Here is a 23,600-nt window from a genome sequence, read left to right as displayed (position 1 = left end):
GATAGCAGACTTCTCTGGTCACATATAGCAGCAAGTAGTTTTATGAACGAGCAAAGTCCCTTTAGCAGTAGTAGTAGTTACAGGGTTGAGCTCCTCAGGTATAAGCCAGTTACTACAGACTGCGGCAGCCCAAAGATAACGTAGCTGAGCCAAGTCCTTTGCAATAGCAACTTTTGGACAAGCTCCTTAGGACATTAGTCAGTGTTCCCTTTTTCCAGACCCATGCTGGGGTGGTAGCAAGCACACAGCATCCCCAAATTCCTCAATGTCAGTACTCAAAGGACCAAGGATAGAATGGTTGCCTCCGTCCAATCTTTCAAGCAAAACCCTCCAGTGATACCAGACAGAGCCTTGGCAGACAATTCCCCTCAGTCAGATACCTGCAAAACCAGGGTCACTCTCTCTAACTTCAACCCACCTGAGGCCACATGGCATCAAGTGCCAGACGAGGCAGCCTGCCTCCAGCCTGGCTTGGTGCAACTCACTCCCGGGAAAGACACCAAACCCATGTCCTCTCAGAATACAAATACCACTCCCAGCATGCAATGGGACTGCTTTCCCCTTCAATTGGCCAGGGCTGTATCCATATTCATGCTGTTCATTTGCCTAGCTCCATGCCCATGTTCTAGAAGGCTCTCATAGCTTCCTGAAGGCAGGCAGAACTCAGACAAACTCCAACAGCACCACAGCATCATGGACAGACCAAACTAATCAATCATAGAACTCTGCATAGCAGAATACCACACTGAATTTACCTGGCAGGCTCTCTGGTAAGCATAGAAACACAACAATGCTTAACCCCTTGGTGCCGGTGCCTCCCGGCCTTTAAGGGTTTCAGAAGCCGTGAGGCAGGGTGGGGTTTTAGGGTCATGTGACCGCCGTGATTTGCCGTCACGGCGATCACATGATCGGGAAAGGTCCCGATCGAAGGAGGAGATCGGGACCTTTTCGTGAGTACTGGACATGTGTGCTGGGAGCGCGCAGGGTGTTCGCTCTCAGCACATATGTTTTTCTTAATTGCACGCAAATGTGCGGCCGCTCGGCGTTTAGGCCCAGGCGCCGGGAGGTTGCACATTTGCATGCGGCTGGCATGCTAACTATACACATCCTATCACCTGACTAGGAGGGTGCTACACGTATTTTATACAGCAGCTTATAAAATCAGTAATATTTCATTCCAAAATTTGAGGATTCAGAATCAAAGTTAAATTTATCCAAAATCCAAGTTTCTGTGGAAACAGTATGAGGAGGTGAGCTATTTATACAGTTCTTACATTCCAAACACCCATTCACCTCAGTGCTGTCATCTAAGTTCAAGGATGCAAAGAGGTTTTTTAGCATGTCTATTGTTTTTGTATTTTGTTTTATTCCTACTGGAGATACACGGTTTATTTCTGAATAATCTATAAACACAAGATAAAGCTTAACTCTAGTCATTCCTTCAGTCTTTTACATTTGTGAAGACTATTCTCCTGTACTGAAGTCACCTACTCTGATTTCACTGCACACTGTGAGCTGCTCACAGTGTGCATTAGAAGCTGCAGCAAGCCAGATAGAGTCTAATTAAATAAAATATTGTGCTATGTAAACCAATAAACTTCATACAACATGCATATGTACTATGAAGACCCTAATACCTATGACAAGCGATAACCAATGATACCACAAAGCTCCTAATTCACTGCCTGGTAATTTCTCGACTCGATTACTGCAACTCTCTCCTCATTGGCTTACCTTTACATAGGCTATCCCCACTCCAGTTCATTTTATTTATTTCAGGTACTTATATAGCGCCATCAATTTACGCAGTGCTTTACATATATATTGTACATTCACATCAGTCCCTAACCCTCAAGGGGCGTACAATCTAAGGTCCCTAACTCACATTTATACATACACATACTAGGGCCAATTTTAGGCAGGATCCAATTAACCTACCAGCATGTCTTTGGAGTGTGGGAGGAAACTGGAGTACCCAGAGGAAACCCACGCAGGCACAGGGAGAACATGCAAACTCCAGGCAGGTGGCACTGTGGTTGGGATTCGAACCAATGACCCTAGTACTGCCAGGTGGAAGTGCTAACCACTTAGCCACTGTGCTGCCCATCCATGAATACTGCCATCATAAATACTGCTGCCAGGCTCATCCACCTTACTAACCGTTCAGTGTCTGCTACCCCTCTCTGCCAATCCCTCCACTGGCTTCCACTCGCTCAACGAATAAAATTGAAAATACTAACAACAACTTACAAAGCCGTCCACAACTCTGCCTCCAGCTACATCATCAACCTTGTCTCAAAATATCAACCAAACCGCTCTCTTCGATCCTCCCAAGACCTTCTGCTATCTAGTTCCTGTGTCACCTCCTCCCATGCTCGCATCCAGGACTTCTCCCGAGCTTCTCCCATCCTATGGGGTTCTCTACCCCAATCTCTCTGGCTATCTCCTAATCTATCCAACTTTAGACGATCCCTGAAAACCCTTCTCTTTAAAGAAGTCTATCCTGCTTCTACCTAGTAAACCGCCATTTATTTCTTTCATCAGCTCATCCCCCACAGCAATTACCTTTTGTATCACTGATCCCTTCCTCTTAGATTGTAAGCTCTAACGAGCCGGGCCCTCTGTTTCCTCTTGTACCAAATTTTATTGTAACTGTAATGTCTGCCTTCATTTTGTAAAGCGCTGCGCAAACTGTTGGCGCTATATAAATCCTGTATAATAATAATAATGTATAATAAAAAAACAATAAAAAAAATAAAATAGTATTGTGTAAATTTCACTAATCATATGCATACACATGAAGACACTCAGATCTGTGAAATGTGAACAAATAAAAAAAAACAGTGACATATTGTCCATATCAACATACAGTAAATTCCATATGAAGATGGAACTCCACAATCAGTGATAATGCTGTATATCAATGCTGTAGGTGCAATATGGGTAATCTTCCTTCAGGTATTCACCAACATGTATACCACCACCAAATGATTAAATGGAGGCTTACCAGAAATAGAGACCCCTTAATTATAGGGGGTCTCAACCAGCATTGCAATGTAAGATATTAGCAGATTCTCCATGCCATGCCCAAAACAGGGATCTTCCAAACCTCCAAACCCAAATGTGAACTTCAAAACGGTGCCAAATAATATCATGAAAAAAAACATGCCTCTAATAGTGTGATACGTATCACAATCCTTTATTTTCGCAAGTAAAATCCTACTTACAGGCTGTAGAACAATAAAAAGCATTCAAAAAGACTACTTCCAAGATGGCCAACAGCATGATGACATCAAAGGGGGGCTCCGCCCAACGCGTTTCATAATCAAAAGACGTCTTCTAGGGGCTACGAGTCAGATAGAGCCCACCTTATTTCCTGCGTTTAGGACACCCAATGTTATCTAGCTCTTTCCTCTCCAGCCTGTATCTGGCCCACCCCTATCATTCATTGGATTTCAGCCACATGTGGACATTACCGAGGCCTGTCTGCATCCAAACACAGCCTGCCTAGGAGTGCTCTTCCAGACTGACATCCACCTCTTTTGATATTTACATAACTCCCCCAAAGAGCTAACCCACTGCTTGTATTGACACTGAGGGCTCTCAAGAGGAGTACTGAGGCAGCACTCTGCAATTTTTTTAGGTAGCTGCTGGTCCCTCCCACATACCATGATCTGCTTGCAGTGCATAAAAAAGCACAGAGACCCAGTGATGACATCACTGGGTCTAAAATAAAGGCATATGATGACAGCAGGAAAGTTTTATGTAAAAATGTAATTGGTATCTTGATGAAGGAGGATGGAATCACGGAAAACTAAAAGGATTAAATGTCAGCTTTAATAAGGAAACAAAGGAAGAAATGTTCTTTTAAAGCTTTCAGAACGCCATTCAGAATGTCAAATATTACCTACATTGTTTTGTAATTTCCTGAAGCTGGAAGGGCTTCTAAAATGCAAGCTAGCGGATAAACCATATACCCAGAATAGATTTGTGTGTGTGCCACCATCTTAATCATCATCTGGTCATCTGGGTTCTACTGAAATGATAATTAGACTTCAAGCAGAGATGCTCCTAAGTTGGTTCTGCCTAAATGTCAGTCATTCTAGCCACTCTGTTAGAGACTATAACAATTGAGTACTGACGTGATACTTTTTTAATTTGCACTAACATACAATTCTGAGGGCAAGCTTTGGGGGTATGTCCCCTTTTTCAAGGTCCAGGCAGTACTACTCATGTTAGAGACTATGTAACCAATGCCAAGCAATGAACCATAAGGCTCGGAAAGTGGTTGACTATGTGAAGAGCAAGGAGTTCCGAGACTACCTCATGAGTACGCACTTCTCGGCCTTTTGGCTAAGATCAAGTGTAGTATCTGTTCTTATCAGTGTCCAGTGGGGGTGCTCCCGGCCATTGTAGCTTTGCGGGGATGGCTGTTGTATAGTACCCCTGCTGGTATGATGGGGGTCTGGAAGGCTAGTACCGGGGGGACAGAAACCGGTATGCCCACACGTAGTTGGGACCTGGGAGTAATTCCCCCGAGGAGACCGGAAGGACCCAGTACCTCCTGATTTGGACGGATCTACCTTGTCTGGCCAGGGGTCGGGAAGGCAGAAAGTCCGCAAACCAGTGCCCCCTGAGTAGACGCCCTCAGGGGTGCCACTAGTAACACCTGGGTGTGGGACCCCACAGTGTGAAGATGGTACAAGGTCCCTGTGTTTTCACTCTTTTTGCACAAGCGCCCTTAGGACCAGGCCTTTTGGCTCGGACCAGGGCAATTTTTGCTACAGGCCTCAGGGCCTGGTCTGTGCACAATTTGGCACGGCCACTTTTTTATTTTTTATTTATTTAATTTATTTTCACTCCCACGTTTTGTCACTTTTTCTTACTTTTGTGTGTGTTTTTCACAGGATGGAGGGTGTGGGTCCTCGGGCCTGCCCTGAAGTCTAGGGGGAGGATGTGTGGCCTTTTGGTTCCTTCCTCCCCTGATCCCTAGGGGGTTTTTGTCTGGGAACCTTGTCCCTGTCAGGAGCTTCGTGCCCCGGGGGATCAGGGTAGCGGTCCAGCCCCTTTAGGGATAGGACAAAAGCACACCCCTAAGTGCACTTTTTCGTGTGGTGTTTTGCACTTGCACTTTTTTGTGAACACTTACGGGTTTTTTCGATATAGTTGCACGTTTGCGGACATAAAAATATAGAAAAATGAGTACGCACTTCTGGGGACCTGTGGCTAACTGGGGACTCCCAATTGCAGCTATCAGTGATATGAAGAAGTCACCATAAATCATTAATGGCCGTATGACATTCAGAGTTATTAGCGCACCGTTTGATCTTGTCTGGAGAGGAGCCATTATTGGAGTGCTGACCCTTAGAGAGAGTTGTGTATGCAGTGGGAACAAATCTTTGGAGTGACAACCGTCCTGAAGGATCTGTGAGAGGGATCCTTTTAAGTGTTTTGACCCGCAAGGGTCAAGGTTTTAAGGTGAGAGGCTGATCTAGCCGGTGGTCGGATATTTTGTCAACAATCAACCCACTGTCACACAAATATCAGCACGAGTTTTAGATTGGAGTGTGATCATCTATGTGTTTGGACTTTTTAAGCACAGAAATATATAATTTTCGTGTTGTGTGCTGTTGCACTTTTTTCACATATATGCACATTGATTTTCACTGAATGGGGGTATTTATGGATACACGTGTGTATTGATGTACATGTTGGTTCATATTTATATATATTTATTTATATATTCCTGTAGATGCACTAATATATTTTTTTGGGAATTGATTATATATTATATATTTCCAATAGTGGGAAATATTGATTATTTTATTTTTTATTTTTCATCACTATCACTGTTGAAATTTGTTTTGGGTTCACTGATCACTGGATAATATTTATTTGTGAAAATTTCACTTAAAAGGGCACGGTATTGGTATTATTATTATACGATATATTACATGATAAGTTATATATTATTATAATTATGATTTGATACACATATTGTGGGTTTATACACGGATAAACATTTTATATGAGTAGCGCTACATTTTATTTATTAATGAACCATAAAAGCATCAGATGTAATGACCTCCATGGCCTCCATTTGAGCTGCACTCAGCTCAGCCAGAAGGACATGGTGCTTACACCTAAACACGTAGTCTTCCGCACAGTTCCTTACTCAACTAGATAATAAGCACATCATTATGTATAGTTTTGGTAAATCTAAAGTTGATTGTACATAGATTGTCCGATTTAAATGTTTATGGTGATCTTAGAGTGATAAAAATGATCTGCAAAATGCTTAGCCAAAACAGTATAGTGGCATGGTTATGCTCCAAACTGACCAGGTTAAATTATTTTCACCTTAGTCAAAATATTCCAAGAGTGAGCAGATACACGGTTCAGAATGTAGCGCTACCCCCGCAGGATCCACGTGGTAGATTGGGTTCTCTGTTCTTCTGCCTCAACTCTGAGAACAACCTTAGCTACATTGACACAACAGGTTAGACAAATGGATACTGCAGTGCTACTGGGAGTACAAATATAGATACCATGCACACAACTAAGGTTCAATATCAAAAAGCAAACAGACTGGTTAGTGGTAAATAAACCCAATATATTGTCATGGGTTACCACAAATAGTAGTATACACATAAATGAGTAAGTAAAAGATTAGGTCAATCACAGTTCACTAGACAATATGTTCACTAGGCTACATCAGCATAGAATGGAGTTTTAGCTCCATTCAGCTAAATTACAGTAAACCTGGTAATCCACAAATTCAGCAATAAGTAATGTCATTAGAAAGCAGTAAAAGCAAAGCTAATCAATACTGTGATAACTCTTCTGTAAACAGTAGGCTATATCTACTTGAGAGTGAACTCTATATGAATGGCAGCAATGAAATTTAACAACTGCAGTATGATCCTCCTGCGCTCCTAAGTGAACAATGCTACCGAAACGTGGGGAGCTGCCATATACCCCTAACCATATACCCCCAACCATATACTAAATGGATTATAGAATAAACAATATTAAATAAACCTACTAGACCTACTAGATATCCACTAATGCATAAATATAACAATAATAGTTCATGCATGACTAATACTGTACACTGTGAATATTAACATAAAGTGAACTGATCCACTCAGGGATCTATAGTGAAAACCCAAAGGTGATTAAACACGGTGCCTTAAAAGGAAAACAATGAAGCCAGAGAGTCCAAATGGGACTGAAATAATGTGAAAAAAACTAATAAATGGTATATAACAAATCCCTTAAATTGGGACCAATAACTCACAAAATAATGATCACAGTGGCTAAAATTGCCAAAATTGAAAAAACAACAAAGTGACAATAAGTGAATCCTTATTGAGGGATGAATCTCCACTATAGTGATACATGCTATGTTATTACAGCAAAAACTCTCAAATACATATAAAAAAAAATTGTTTATGAAAAACATCAACACCCCTCAGTTTTGAATAATAATATGCAATAAGTCCAAAAAATAAAAATAAAAATATAAATGAGAAATAAAAAATAAAAAACGTATCAGGAAAGGAACTATTATTGTTATATTTATGCATTAATAGATATCTATTAGGTTAAGCGCTGCACCAGTTTATATAATATTGTTTAGCAATGAAAGAGTTATCTCTTATTATGGACAACAGGCAAGGTGCCTGTGAAGCAGCTATCTGAGTGAGCAGGCTTTAGCCCTAGTTCTTCAGCCGGCTAGTGTTGGGGCCCCACCTTTATGGTGGTGCACATGGTTCCAGTAAAGTCTGTACAACTCTCTCTCCCCTTATACCCACATGCATTGATAATTGTAGTCTAATGGTCCATAGACTGCCATAGTAAAGTTTCTGTCCCAAACTTCATCTCCCATGATTAAATGCTGCCAACCATAAATGGGATAGATGGGACAGCAGAGCCTGGGAAATATTCTATCTATGTTTAGAATAACTGTCCATCTCAAGGAATACATAAACCTCCCTCCCATCCCAACTTTCCCACCATTTTCTTAATTACCCCTCTAACAACATTTTTACCTAGGTCATGTGACCCTCAGTAGCATCTCTTATATTAGTGAAAAACAGTGATCTGGAGTCCTGGCTCACCGCTAACTGCTCTTTTTGCCACCCCTCCTGTAACATTATCAGCCACTGCAGTCTTTTGGGGTCTAGGCCCTGCCATTGGAAAGTCAATGGAAACCAGTGACCACGTCATGAAAGCAGGGACATGGAACATGAAGGACTCTCTAAAGTCCAGAAGAGAGAAACCTCAATACCGTCCTGAGACATGTCATGTGGTCATAGATTTAGGTGAGAAAATGGGACTGTTTTTTATTTAACTCATACGTTGGGGGGGGTTTAAAGGTGGGTGAAGGGTTAATAAGCATCCTGGACATCAGCTTTAACATAGATGACCTACTGCGCCTGCTCCTGTGTGCTTACCCACCACACACATATGTCACACTTAATAGGCAAGGCTTAAATGCCTTATCAGCCATTTGGCAGTATGCAACTCCTACTCCCAATGCAAATATGTATTGATATGTGCAACGCAAAAGGGGTTCATTGTGTCTGGATTCATCTGAACTATATAGACATGCTTATTTTATATCTTGAGATGTGTGCAGTTTGGGAAATAGACCCTATTAGATTAAAGCTGGCGTTGCACTCAGCTTGATTAGTAAGGACCCTTCCCCCATCTTAAATAGCCCTGACAAAAAAAAAGAAGAGCTAAATTAGCAACTTTTGCAATTTTAGTGAAAGATCAATTTTAACAGCCAAACGTTCATATTTGCTAGCACACCATGGATCTCCAATATGGTCCAAAGAAAGTGCAATGTTTCGGAGCAACGTAAGACCCCTTGATCAGGCATGTGTTTTAACAGCCAGTCATTTTTAGTTTTGCCATCAAAGCCTCCCTCCCCTGTTATTCATACACTCTCTTAAAGGTTATGTAAACCAAACATTTTTTATTCCTGATATGTGCCTGCTGTACCATGTATTTGTTTGAAAAAGTATCCTGTTCTCTTTGTATTGCTTCCTATGCATGAAATTCCTGCCAGTCCTCCTGCTTTCTTATTAAAAACTGACCACACTAAGCAGGAGAGCATGGTCTGGTCAGTTTTCTAGATATGCTGGGAACTCAGTGTGCTCTCCTTCAATGATCAGACTTGTGCTGACACCTCCCCTCTCCTTCCAGCGCATCCTTTCACTGGGAAGGTCAGTGTGCTGCCATTTCTTCACCCCCACCTCTCTATGCAGCTGAGAACAGAGGATATGTGATCACTTATAACTCTTTCACTGCCAGGTCTGTATGTTATATGGACCTGTCAGCAGGGTTTTTTACACAATCCAGTGGCTGCAGTCACTGGGATTGTGTATAAAACTGGTAGGTAGACTCCTGCCTGTCAAGTGGAAGCAGTCAGACGATTTCCATAGCCCCCCGGTCCGGTGCCTGTCCCCCTGGAGGCGTGCTCCCACCATTTAACTGCTCCGCCTGTCGATCTGCAGGCCCAGGGAGAGCCATGGTGGGTGCTGGGGGGTGGAGGGGAGAGAGGAGAGTGGATGAATGTCCGTAACCACCCCCTTCTTTGTGTGATCTGGAAGGCAACATCCATGACGTCACTTCCAGATCACGGCTGTCACTTTCCCGGCTAGAATAGCTGGGTAAAGATGTATTGCAACCAGGGGCGGACTGACCACTTGGAAACTCGGGCACTGCCCGAGGGCCTGGGGTCAGTAGGGGGCCCCATGAGATGCCCCTGGTACCATTTTCATAGGCTTTTTTGAGTTTGGGCAAGGACACAGGGGCCCCATGATCCCCTATTGCCCGGGGGCCCCATGAGTTGTCAGTCCGCCCCTGATTGCAATGTGGTTTGCATTTCAATACAACTAATAGATCCCAGAGGAGACATGCAGGGTCTTTTAGACCCTGCATTTCTCAATAAAGAGAACCTGTCACCAACAAATTATCCCCTAGGGGACTTTGTGTCCCCTATGTGATGAGAAAAAAAAAGTTAAGTAAAAAAATATTTTTGATTTGTAAAAAAATAAAGTTACACCCAAGCACATAACATCTCCCCCTAAAAAAATGTTGCCCCCCCCCTTACCCCCACATATACGCATGTACAAACTTAACTGCACTCGTAGAGGTGCATAAGCGTGAAAACCTCAGTTGTGATACACATGTTACAGTGGCTAAATGGTTAGCACTTTCACCTGCCGGTACTAGCATTGTTGGTTCAAATCCCAACCACGACACCACCTGCCAGGAGCTTGCATATTCTCCCTGTGCCTGCATGGGTTTCCTCTGGGTACATCAGTTTCCTCCCACACTCCAAAGACATGCTGTTAGGTTAATTGGATCCTTTCTAAATTGGCCCTAGTATGTGTATGAATGTAAGTTAGGGACCTTAGATTGTACACCCCTTGAAGATTAGGGACTGATGTAAATGTAAAATATATATATGTAAAGTGCTGTGTAAATTGACAGCGTGATATAAGTACCTGAAATAAAAATAAAATATTGCTGTGCACATTGGAGTGATGGCAATAATTCTAGAACTCCTCCGTATAACAAAACTGATGAGCTATAGGTGATTTTAAAATGTCATGTATTGCCATTTCATAGGCGCACACAAATTTAAGGTTTGGCATGTTGGGTATCTATTTACTCAGCACAACCTCTTTTTTTTATATTTTATCAAGAATTTGGGTCATTTATTGTGCCTAAAAATTCACTTTAATGTGATTTTTACTGAAATTTTGTGTTTCCTAGACCTTTGCAATAATATTGTGTGACATACAAAATTGGAACTACCACTATTTTATTCTCTAGGGTGTCTACTTTCAGAAAATATATCATGTTTGGGGTTTTTGTGTATTCTTCAGTCCTAAAATGATTTTTGTAAACATGTGTGCAAAAAATGCAAAAACGGCTCTGGCAGCGAAAGGGCCAATCATTTCATATTATTATTATTTTCTTATTTACTCTCCCTCTGCACTCTAAGGGTTTCTGATGAAGGTCGATGTGAAAGAGGAAGACTACCAAGAGGCTGCAGTCCTGCATAAATGCATTGTGAAATCCCTGCTCAATGTGTCTCAATGGAAAATTTACATGAAACACAGCTGGAAATTTAAATAGTGTGGACTTTCTGACCTTTGCAATATTTTCCAAGTACCATCTTTAGTCTACTGAATGATTTTACTTCAGTCTTCAGGGCAATGCAAGTGTAATTACAGCCCTAACAAAATTAAAATAAAGACGTGCATCTAGTAGCAGATAACCAATGACAATAATAAATTTAATTAACCTGCGGCAATGGAAAATTCTAGATGCTAAACTGAATAAACTAGATTACTCTTTGACACACAAATAGTCCCTTGTTCCTATAGTAAATAAAATACATCGCTTACTACTTTAATTCCTGATGCCCATATGATGAGAGAGCCAAAGTTATACTAATTTATGGTCCTTTTCTCACACATCTGTTTGCTGTAGAGGTCATGCATAAGGCGACCTCAATGGTAGGTCAGGATCCCTTGTTCTACCTATTGTTATGGTGCTTTCACTGTTCCTATATCAATACCGAGTTGACACAGCTCCAGTGCAACAACCCTTTATACATTATATTAGCCATTCTCAACCACGGTTCTGTGGAACCCTATGGTTCCAAGAGGTTGCTAGGGGTTTCTTGAGCTGTGGCTAATTGAACTCCTATTTGATGGTGCCTGCATAGTTCCAGTTCCATTTAGCAACAGCATGACATCAATGATCATTTTAGCTACTGGTAGGTGGGCATTTTTCCCAATGACCACCAATATAAGGGCATTTTTCCCACTGACTCCTGAACTGGTTTTAGCAGGAGTTCCCTGAAGCTGGAAAATTATTTCAAGGGTTCCTCTAGGGTAGAAAGGTTGATAAAGACTGCATTGTATGGTCAAAATTTTGACCAAAACACCTATATGAGCTTGTTGGACATTCCATTACAAAATTTTGGGCAATATTAACCGCTTCCCAACCACCCTATTGCAGATATACTGCTACAGGGCGGCAAACCACATACAGTGTATATACATGATTTAGTATTTCCAGGTAGGGCACGGGCACTGCTATCAATCTCCGGGTCCCTGTCGGTGATTCCCCTCCAGTGCCCGGTGATTACCAAGCATCTCCGACAGGGAGGGGGACTGCTTTGTTTACTAACAGTCCTCCTCCCTGTTGGCTCAGACACACTGCTCTGGAAGACTGTGCACAGCACAGCCATCCAGAGCAGTGTGCTTACAGTGAAGCAGCAACACACCGCCCCCCAGTAAAACACTCCCAGCACACAGTTAACCCTTTGATCGCCCCTCATGTTAACCCCTACCTGCCCAGTGTCATAAGTACAGTGTCAGTGGCTTTTTTTTAGCACGGATCACTGTATTGGTGTCACTGGGGATGTCAGTGACATCACGTCAGTTTCCCCCCAGTGTCAGAATACCCATAGCAGTCCTGCTATAACTCGCTGATCGCCGCCATTACTAGTAAAAAAAAAAAAATTAAAAATTCCAGTATCTATTCCGCCAATTGTATACGCTATAACTTTCCCATAAACCAATTAAATTACACGTATTGGGATTTTTTTTTAGCAAAGACATGCAGCAAAATACATTTTGGCCTACATTTATGATGAAATTTTATTTTTTTTTTTTTTACTAGACATGTTTAATAGCAAAAAGTAAAAAATATAGTTTTTTTTTTCTCAAAACTGTTGGTCTTTTTTTTATTGTGCAAAAAATAAAAAACACACAAGCGATCAAATACCACTGAAAGACAGCTCAAATTGTGGGGAAAAAAGGACATAAATTTTATTTGGGTGCAGCATTGCACGACCGCTCAATTGTCAGTTAAATTAACGCAGTGCCGTAGCGCAAAAAATTACCTGGTCAGGAAGGGGGTAAATCCTCAGTTGGGCAAGTGGCTAAAAAATTGCCCCCTACTTTGTGGCCATAACAAATCCACTATGGGAGGTTTTCTCACAAGATTTTAGAGATATCTGTGGAAATATGTTCATATTTAGCTAATAGAGCATTAATTAGGTCTGATGCTGGTATTTAATGAGAAGACCTGGCTTGCCATCAGAGTTCTGATTCATCCCAAAGGTGTTCATTAGGATTAAAGTAGTTGTAAAGGCTCAAGGTTTTTCACCTTCATGCATTCAATGCATGAAGGTAAAAAAAAGCCTTCTGTTTGCAGCAGCCTCCCAACTCCCCCCAATACTGATGTGTGCAAGGGCCTTGGCTCTCCAGAGACTCTCCCTCCTTATTGGCTGAGATTGCAGTGGGAGCTATTGGCTCCCACTGCTGGCAGTCATAGCTAGTGAGCCAATGAAAAGAGAGAAGGGATGGGGCTAAGCTGTGGATCTGTGTGTGAATGGACTCACAGAGCAGCAGCTCAGAAGTGAGGCTGCTTGGGTGCCCCTACAGCAAGCTGCTTGCTCTGTTGGCACTCAGTAGCAGGGAGGGACCAGGAGCACCGTCGGGGACCCAAGAAGATGAGGATCGAGGCTGCTCTGTGCAAACCACTGCACACAGCAAGTAAACATGACATGTTTGTTGTGTAAAACAAAAAATACCTACGGCTTTTTGAGGACCATTCCTCCTCGCTAGGTTCAAGGCCAGTGGTACATACTGTTTGAGGAAATAAATGTGGAGAGTGGCTTGATGAGCTCCCTTCCCCTTGGGCTGCAGCCTGGGGAGGTGTGGTTGTGCTGAGCAGGCCAGAGCTTGGTTGGGGCTTAATTCAGAATCCTCAGCCTGCCACCAAAGGTGGCAAGTCAGAGGATGGAAATCCTCCTGGATGGAGACTTGTGTCCACCCTCGTAGGATTCTGGCACCACCTTGGAAAGAGAAGTGTAGCAGAGTCTGGAGTCCTGTTGCTGGAGGACTCTAGAAATCCAGGAGGAACCCTGTGCACATTACCCTTTCCAGCAAATGCTGCAATAGAAAACAGGGATTTGTAGGGGCAAACAGGCTCAAAGTGGGGAAGAGCTACTAGGTTTAGGTCTGGCTACTGACCTACTATGCAACAGAAACAAGATATACCTGTGCTCAAATCCCAATAGCTTGTACATGCATTTATCAGGTGCTAAAGGGATGTAGCCACATGTTAACACTAGAAATCCTGGCAGAATGCTCTGCACACTGCCAATTCTTGTTTCTGTTGCTGGAGGAGACCTATATCCTAACCCTATAAACAACGAATTTTAAGATCGAACTTTTAGATCAAACTTTTTAGATCGAACTTTCTGCTTGTTGTTTTTTAGCGCTGCACTTTATTTATTTGTTTATACTTGAGGCGGTTGTGATCTCCTTTAGTGCTATTAGCTGCTTACTTTTACTGTTTTACAGGAGCGCTCACTCTATTTTTTATATTTTATATCCTAACCCTCTCTCCCTGTGAGTCGGAACAATAAAACGGGCAAAATAGACAAAAATGACTTTCACCCATCATTGTGATGACTATTTCCTCTGTGGCCACGGAGGCATTGCACAGAGTGCAATTTCTCTGCATTGGAGGCATGTTTTCCCTATCACACATAGAAGAAAAATATATTTGAAATATATTTTAAAAATATTCTTCCCAAATATATTGACATATATTTTGAAATGCTACAATTTTGGTCATATTCAATATATTTCAAAATATATTTCAATACATATATATATATATATATATATATATATATATATATATATATACTGCATGTTAAAATGTGTTTTTATTAAAAAATATATGAAAAATATTTTTAAAAAAACATTTCAAATATACTGAATGTCTTTAAAAATGCAAATCTACATTTTTGGAATGCATTTACAAGTATATGTAAAAATATATGTTAAAATGACTTTTTATATGTTAAAAAAAATCTGAAGAATATATTTCAAAAATATATATTTTTAAAAATATATTTTTCTGATTTTTTTAACATATAAAAATGTCATTTTAACCTCTTCACACCGGACGCACACAAATGTGCGGCCTCCCGGTGTCTGGGCCCTGACGCTGAGCGGCCACACATTTGTGTGCAATTAACAGAAACATATGTGCTGAGAGCGCGTGCCCTGCGCGCTCCCAGCACACATGTCCGATACTCACAGAAAGGTCCCAATCTCCTGTTTCAATTGGGACATTTCCCGATCATGTGACCGCCATTACGACGAATCACGGCGGTCACATGACCTTAAAACCCCACCTCCCGGCTTCTGAAACCCTTAAAGGGCCGGGAGGCGCTGGTGCCAGGGGGTTAATATATATAGTTATACATATATTTGTAAATGCATTCCAAAAATTTAGATTTGTATTTTTAAATCCATACAGTATATTTGAAATGTATTTTTAAGTAATAAAAATGTATTTCAGCATGCAGTATTTATATATATATATATATATATATATATATATATAAATATATTGAAAATGGCCAATATTGTAGCATTTCAAATATATGTCAATATATCTGGAAAGTATATTTTTAAAATATAGTTCAATTATATTTTTCTGCAATATGGTTACCCCCCCCCCGTCAGGGGGGCGCTGCAACTGTATATGCTTCCATTTGGATATCTTTCCCAGGTTGTCCCCCCAACAGTAGCCTGTATATGTTGTATGGTGAGTTGGAAAAGTAATTTTTAACAACAATAAATTACAAAGTGCCTTGTGTAACAGTTATATAATGTAAAACAGTCTAATTTTTTTTAAATGCTCCCATTTGGAAAAAGTAATCTGTGGGAGTTTTGGATAGGAACTCAGCAGTGTTCTGTTTTTAATCACTGCCAAAGCTTTTCCCTAATTTTGTATTCATGTTAATAAGCGAATTTCTCACATAACACAATATAGAAGTACGGTTTGAAGGACTTTAAGTGAAAAGCGGAAAATGACTTGGCAGACTTCCCTTTGCCGGAGTGGTTTACGGCAGACACAAATAAATCAATCCATAGTACTGAGAGCCCAGAGACCGTTCTTTAGAAAATTGCTCATTTCTCTCAATAACAAACATGGATTTGTGTCATTCATGTTCCTGATGAGCTTTGTAGCTCAGGTAACAAGGGAACTAGAAAAATACAAGAGCAGATGACAGAGACACTGGGAAACCACACGTCGACTTCTGTAGATGATTTCACCATTGTGAGACTGCAAAGTGGAGATACGGAGGAGGACATATTGACATCGGCCTTTAAAATTCTGCAGACATATTCATAATAACTACAAGGAAATCTTCATGTTCAGAGGTTCGCAAAGTGCAATCCAGTCAAAAAGAAAAACATTTTTCATTTATAATGGCTTTGGCCAACTAGGCAAATGCATGATACAGGGGAGGAGAGAGCTCATACTTAGTCTATAAAGCACATTTAAATTGTCTCTTGTGCTGGAAGCTGTTCTTTTAGTTGAAATCATCTGTCCTCTGCCCAAGCCCCCCACACTACCCCACACATGTAATTTTCTGGTGCTGCAGGTGTTATACCAATAGCTGGAACTGTCAAGCATACCATTTATTTCCTGCCATTCCTCCCCCATTCTCCAATGAATGTAGGAGGTGGTCCTTTCATTCATCTTCCTGCCTTGTATTCATAGAGCACTTTTTATTGATGGAAGCTAAACATGTGCAATTCATTTTGTTATGAATCAAAATTTGATATAGAAAAAACAGTGCAGCGCTAAAAACAAATTAAAACATAGTAAAATGCATTAAGTAACAATCTAAAGTCACGTGACCACCAACTATTATCAGTGGTATATATACCGGTGATTTCAAGATTATTCAAATTTGTCATTCACTGAAATTGCAATAATATAGCGTGACAAAGTGTTAAGTGGTAATATGAGTTCAAAATGAATTGATAGCAGATGTATCCGCTAAAGCATCCCAGAGTGAGCTATTAGTGATCCGGTGATAAGCGACAAATGTAAGAGTGCGCACTCACTGGAAGCGCAATCTTAATGCGCATTGATCAAATGTGTAGGTCTCCTTTAGGGTACAGCCTGGTGAAAGATCTCCTCCTCTGTAGATGGGGTATAAAAGATGTCACTCAGAGGGGTCTGGTCATAGGCTTCCCTCTCAGGGTCTGGATAGGTCACCTGGGGTCCTGGGATGGGGTTCAATTGCTCGGTGTGAAGCAAAAAACATAGATGCCCATAGTGTAGTATGTTAATGGTGTTTATTCAGTAAGTATTGGATAAAACATACAGCACCAGAGCATAGAGCATAAAATGGTAACAATATAGATGACAGCAGCAAGCAAGCTGCTATATACACTGACCAGCTGGTTGGTTATGATGGCCGCCGGACCTCCACGATCCAGCGGCGTGATGTCACAGCGTACAGAGGCTCCTCCTAATCAAAATTTGGATGAAATTTTCATCATTTGGAGATTTGGTTGTATCCAAATTTCTGAATCAGAATAATAACGAATTTCAACGAATGCAAAATAAATGATAACAAAATGCATTATCTGAATTCGAATTTGAAATTAATTCAGTTTCAATTTCGAAAATGAATTTGAAATGGAAACATTTTGCAATAAATACAGTAAGGTATAAAAGTGAAATAAGATGATGATTCCTATGTAGGCTGCTTTTCAGAATAGAATAGAAAGGATTAGAATAGATTAGACTAGAATGGAATAAAACAGAATAGAATACTATAGAAAATAAAGGAATAGAAAAGAATAGTATAGAAGAGAATAAATAGAATAGATCAGAATAAAACTGAATAGAATAGAAAAGAACATAATAGAATAAAACAGAATACAATAGAAAATAAAAGATTAAAATAAAATTATAATAGAAAGGAGTTTTCATTTTGCTCTAAGAGGATGCAGGACCCCTGACCTCTGTCTGGGCAGTGCTGATTGGCCCTGTGCTGATCAGATGCACTCTCCCAAGAAAGAAAGAAAACCACTGGCAAACACACTAAACTGAGCATGTGCAGAGTGACTCCACACAATATGTCTTATCAGGAGATAAGAAGGGGGCACTGAAAGAAGGGGAGGATCAGAGAAGTCAGGATCAAACAGCATTATTACACGATGCAGCGGATTAACTTCTTATGTTCCACAGTGAGTATAACAAGCATACTTTACTGCAAGACAACTGATTTTACTGCTGTGGGTTTAGTAACACTTTAATATTTATGAATAAAGCACACATCAAATGCATTTACTGTAACTTCACAGCTTCACAAAGCTTTCTGTGGCATCTAACATCACATTTGACATACTATCAGAATGATTTGGCGTGGAATGCGACACATGAGAGGAGACTGTAGTAGTCATTTCTGTGCAGAACGCAAGCCCATAATTTAGGCAATCTTCTCTTTACACCTCCATTTGTCTTAGGGAACGCCACTGAGTTGGGACCAGTTCCCCATGTATATTATGTCCTTAGCATTACATTTCCTTCACCTCATCACAGGACCTGCAGTTGAGGGTCAGGCTTCCACCCTACTCATAAATGCTGTTGTTAGAAACCACGGGACCCAATACAGCCACCCTGACAGCCCCCCCCCCAAAAAAAAACAAAAACAAAAAACACTGCTTACTATGGTTCAGTTATGAATGAACACAGTGAGTGATTGGTACCGATCACTCATTGTGCTCATTCAGGAAAGGAAGGGGCTGGTAAATGTGACATATTTACTGGACCCTTCGCCCACTCACCATCCTGAAGGATCCTATTGTGTGCTTGCAGCTGCTGGTAGAAAGGAGAGGAGGGAAGCTGGCAGCACTGTGGGAGATGGGGGCACACAGGAGGGCCTGGGCAGCAGGTGGAAATGTATGGTGCACAGGAAGGATGATAGGAGTGGCAGGGGGCAATTACCGGAACCAGTCCCCTGTATGGCTCCCTTTGCAGCAGCTGAAAGCCAGTGGGAGGGAGAGGAGAGGAAGCCAGTTTTCAGCTGCTGCAGAGAGAGCCATACAGGGGATCAGTTCCAGTAACTGCCCACCCCACTGTGCTGATCACCCTCACAGTCCACATCCGATTCACCCAGCTGCCTGAGCCCCTCCTGCTGGCCTGGGCCCTGTACAGGAGGACTGGTGGTACCCCCTTATCCACAGCCCTGTTTATATTGAGTACACCCATAACATCACTGGAGGAAGAATGCCACTAAACATAGAGCTAACACCTGATTACAACATTCCTTGATCATGCTATCATGGGAACAGAGCCACTTAGTGGTAGGCAAGATAACTGCAGCTGCTCACTATGCTTTTCCTTCCAGCAGTGCTCCCTTGGCTCCCCATCTCTACAATGACACTGCAGCTCCACTTCCCCTGTGCAGTCTCCCAGAAGTGACTCGGGGGCTTTTTTATCTTAGGACATACTGACACTTATGGTTATGGGGCAGTAAAAACATGAGGTTGAGCTGCATTTTACTTTAAGCTCTAAAGGCAGTAGATAGGGCTGTACACCTGAAGTTGCTACAAAGCTTTGCGGTCGTGCCTAAAATGATCCTTCTGTTATGTTTGGCATCACATTCAAGTGAACTGAGCCACTACCACCCTGGAACCATGTGCAATGCACTAAGTTGCTGTGGGGTAACATTTACAGGGTGAAAACAGGCAGTAGGGAGGCAACATATCGCCTCGCTACTCCCTGTCAAATGTGGAATGGACAGTCGCGTTTGTAACTGAAGGTTTAGCCTCCAGCGATATGCGATTTTCATGCATTTTGGTCCGTTTTTTTTCCTCACATACAGCATATGTCTGTAGGGTTTTTTTTACAAGTGATACACGTGTATGCAAATTTCTGGGTGGAGATAGAGTAAAGGAGAAGGTGTTCAGGTGCAAAAACATGTGAAACTGCTTTTGTCACGCAATTACAGGCGTTTCCATTGAAGTCTACATGGCCAAAATACACATAACAACTCCAAAAAAAAAAAAAGCTGACATAGGAATCTGAACAGCCTCTATTGAAAAGAATGGGTTTCCTATTGCTGAGCAGTGTCACACGTAGAATTGCTCATGTGTGAATGAGGGCTAATGCAAATATGGAGTAGGAGCTTTTCAATATACAATCTCCTTTACCAACGTGTATTATGAGATCACTGGTAGTCCAAAAAAATGGGCATGTGATGCACCATGGAGTCTTGAGAACTGGAGACGCTAAAAAGTGCTACTTCCATAATTGTAAATTATCCCTATTTCTGCAAGAAAGTCCCTCTAGTTTTCAAATTGTCCCTCAGTTCCCAGTTTACCATGCGATACCTTTAGATTTCTCCAAGAACATTGCCAATGTAGCATATTTCCAGTTTGGGAAACAGTTGTCCAGCCTATGTTAATATAAGGAGAACGGTTTGTGCGACATTGATGTAACCTGACAGCCAAGCAGAGTGGACTGGAATGGCATGCATGGTCATTAACGACTTCACTGTACTAGTCAGTATTAGATTTCCTCAAGAAGGTCAAAACTGGAGATGAATCATGGGTCTACAGCTATGATCCTGAAACAAAGGCTCAGTCATCCCAATGGAAGTTGCCTGGTTCTTCACACCCGAAGAAGGTGCTGCATAGTCGCAGCAAGATCAAGACCACACTAACTGTGTTTTCTGACTGAAAAGGTGTTGTCCATCATGAGTACGCTCCTCCAAGCCAAACAATTAATAAGGAGTACTACCTCAATGTTCTTTGATGGTTAAGAGATGCAGTACAGCAAAGAAACCTATGTGAGGTCCCAAGGTGCCTACTTTGAAGGGGACATTGCCCTATGAACAATGTTTCTTGTATCTTCTTCAATAAATGTCTCTATTTTTCAAGTTACATGGCTACGTAGTTTCTGGACCAACCTTATACGTTCCATAAAGTAGGGAGACTTACAAAGGTTGTGGATTGCAATTTCTTTGGGCAGTTGGTAGTTGGAAGAACTCTTCTATATTTGTGTTGTGATTGTGACTATTCTATCTAAACTTAAAAGACAAGTCTTTAAATGCATTTTAAATGTTGTGTGATATCATCCAAGCAGCAGTGTAAAGGCAAGATCAAAGTGGTTGCAATCGCTACATAGAAAGATAGAATATATATTATGTATTTTAATTACTCTTGATTATAGTGTCTGTACAAAGGCCCTAACAGGATCTATAAAAGAAGAAAGAGGCCGAAGCAGACTTTAAATTATTTTCCCCTTCATTTCTCCTTCTCAATCTTTTCTCATGATGTTGTGACTCTTCGTATACTGGCATTCTCACTAATCCTTCCAATAATTATATTCATTGAATGAAATATGAAGAATGATATTACAGCACTTGGAGATGAAACAGACTGTGCACCTTGCAGTTTCAATCTGTAAAACAACATGGGTCTTCATCCTGGCACAGTGCCCTATATGGCATCACATGTTGTGAGCATGTCACTAATATGACCATTACAGGTAAGAAATGAAAAGGAATTATACATTTTTAGAATACTTTGGGAACTCAGGTGGAGCACTGTCTCCAGTGACACACAAGGGAAGGTGAAAAGAGAGCTTAGCGCATGTTTCACACACTTTCACACTTAAAAGAAGCAAATTGTTATTTGAGATCCTTTGCTAAAAAGAATAAAGAGAACAATAGAAGGATCACATCACAATTCATGCCTCTTGGCTTTTTGAGATTGGAAAAACAGGGATGTTTTAGGGCTCATGTACACTGTAGCTGCTCAACTGAAGTTCAGGAACTGATGAGCGTTTTTTTCGTCAGCCCCTGAACTGTCTTTTATGTTTTCCTGTGTGTTCATGTACACATAGTTGTTTACAGGCAGTTGAGTTTACAGTCGTTTTTTTGAACGCACCAAAATTGCGTTCAGGAGTGGATTTTCAAATGCTTGTAAATGCGTGTAAACACTTGTAAACGCGGTTAACCGTGTTTACAAGCGTTTGCATTTAGACGCGTTTTTTTAAAGATCCATATCCAGATGCTGTCCAGAGACTTTTTTCTTCTTCCAAAATGCATGCAAAGCATTTTCCATGTATTCCAATGGACCTGGTAGACCAGTGCAGTCTGTTGCAGGTTTTGTGTGAAGGAAAAAATGGTAGAACGTGCCGCATTATGCTCATGATGGGATCCATAGTGAAGACAACCAGAAAAGACAGGTCATCTCAACACATACTGCTCTCTCTGCTTCTACTCTCTCTATTTCTCTCAAAATGTCTGAAATAGTTATTTACTGTTTTTCAGTGCATTCGGGAAGGTCTCCTGAGGTTATCTTTTAAAAATGTGCATAAACGCAAACGCGCATAAACGCGGTATGCAAACACAGCTAAACTGATGTTTTTTAACCTACGCTTTCTAGAAGTCAGTTTCCATCGTTCAGAAGAGTTTTCCAAACACCCCGTGTACATGAGCCCTTATAGCGCTATATTTTTTAGACAGAAAACTTGCCCTTTCAGAGTGGAGATCCTGAGGTTCAACTGTCCTTTGGGAGCATCCCTTTGATTGCAATATTAGTGATACGAACAGCATAATACTGTAGTTTATAGCACAGAATGCAGAGGTGCTGCAGTAGGATTTGTTGGCTTGAAGCTGGCTGATTGACCTTGGTGGTACCTGGAGAACTCTGCAAGTAACAATAAAATGGTTTGAATTCCGTCCAGGACAAAATCAGCATGGAGTTTGCATGTTCTCCCTGTGCTTGTGTGGGTTTCCACTGGGTTCTCTGTTTTACTCCCACACTCCAAAGCCATGCTGGTATTTTAATTTGCTCATGTATAAATTGTTACTAGTCTGTATGTGCATGTATGTGTATAAGATAGGGACTTAGATTATAAGCACCTTGAAAGCATATGTAAAGTAATGGGAGCTCCTAGCCCATCAGTCAAAAGACACAGTTAAGATGGACAGTTCAGATTGGGAATCTGAGACTCCGGGTCCACTACTTCAGTGAGCAGGGACATAATTACATCAGAGTGGTACTATACATTACAAGACCAGTGGCTGGGGCATAGCAGCCGCCATTCCTATGAAACAGATATGAAGGAACTTAGATCCATAAAGGAAATATTGGTTTCACACTGACTGGATACCTCTGCATGTAGAACAGAACATCTGTTAAGCTCCTTGGCGGTATGATTATTTTTTCGTGCTGAAAGCGGTACCATTTTTTTGCATGGAAATATGTAGTTTTTTATTGTAGGCTGTAATTTTTAGGAATAACTCAATGAAATCTGTCCGAACAAGAGTCTAGTAAACATTCCGGGTATGATAAAACTTGAAACACGAAATCATAAATTATAATTTAATAAATAATCATAAAAAATAATAATATAATAATAATAAATGTAATTCAATAATATAATCAAATACAGAGGCAAATTCGCACATCGCTGAGCAAAGTCGCAAAATCGTTTTCAGTGTCTGATGACAAATTTCCCCACGAATCATTATCACTCAATTCTGCAAGTGGTTCTGATTTACTATCGCTGTTCTCTAGCTGGTCTAAAACTGCTTTTGACCTAAAGGGACGCTTTTTGGACGCCATGGACTAAGTTTCCAGGCAGAAAGAACAGTCAAAATGTAGGCAGGGCACAGGACAAAGCAGTAGAGACAAAATATATGTGAAATGCATTGA

At 41.1% G+C, this 23,600-nt stretch overlaps 1 protein-coding gene and 1 pseudogene across 1 annotated transcript in view; one reads left to right on the top strand and one right to left on the bottom strand.

The window, feature by feature from the left end:
* ADAMTS12 (ADAM metallopeptidase with thrombospondin type 1 motif 12) overlaps positions 1-23,600 on the bottom strand; it is a 696,444-nt gene that overhangs the window by 644,359 nt on the left and 28,485 nt on the right. The window lies entirely within an intron of this gene.
* LOC149452396 (U2 spliceosomal RNA) lies at positions 4,334-4,500 on the top strand (annotated as a pseudogene).

The sequence above is a fragment of the Staurois parvus genome, unplaced genomic scaffold (genome assembly GCF_062004578.1).
Source record: "Staurois parvus isolate SC_StPar_1 unplaced genomic scaffold, SC_StPar_1.0 ptg000475l, whole genome shotgun sequence".
NCBI classification, from domain to species: domain Eukaryota; kingdom Metazoa; phylum Chordata; class Amphibia; order Anura; family Ranidae; genus Staurois; species Staurois parvus.
Note: the sequence above shows the minus strand (reverse complement) of the source record. Positions and strands in the feature narration are given on the sequence as shown.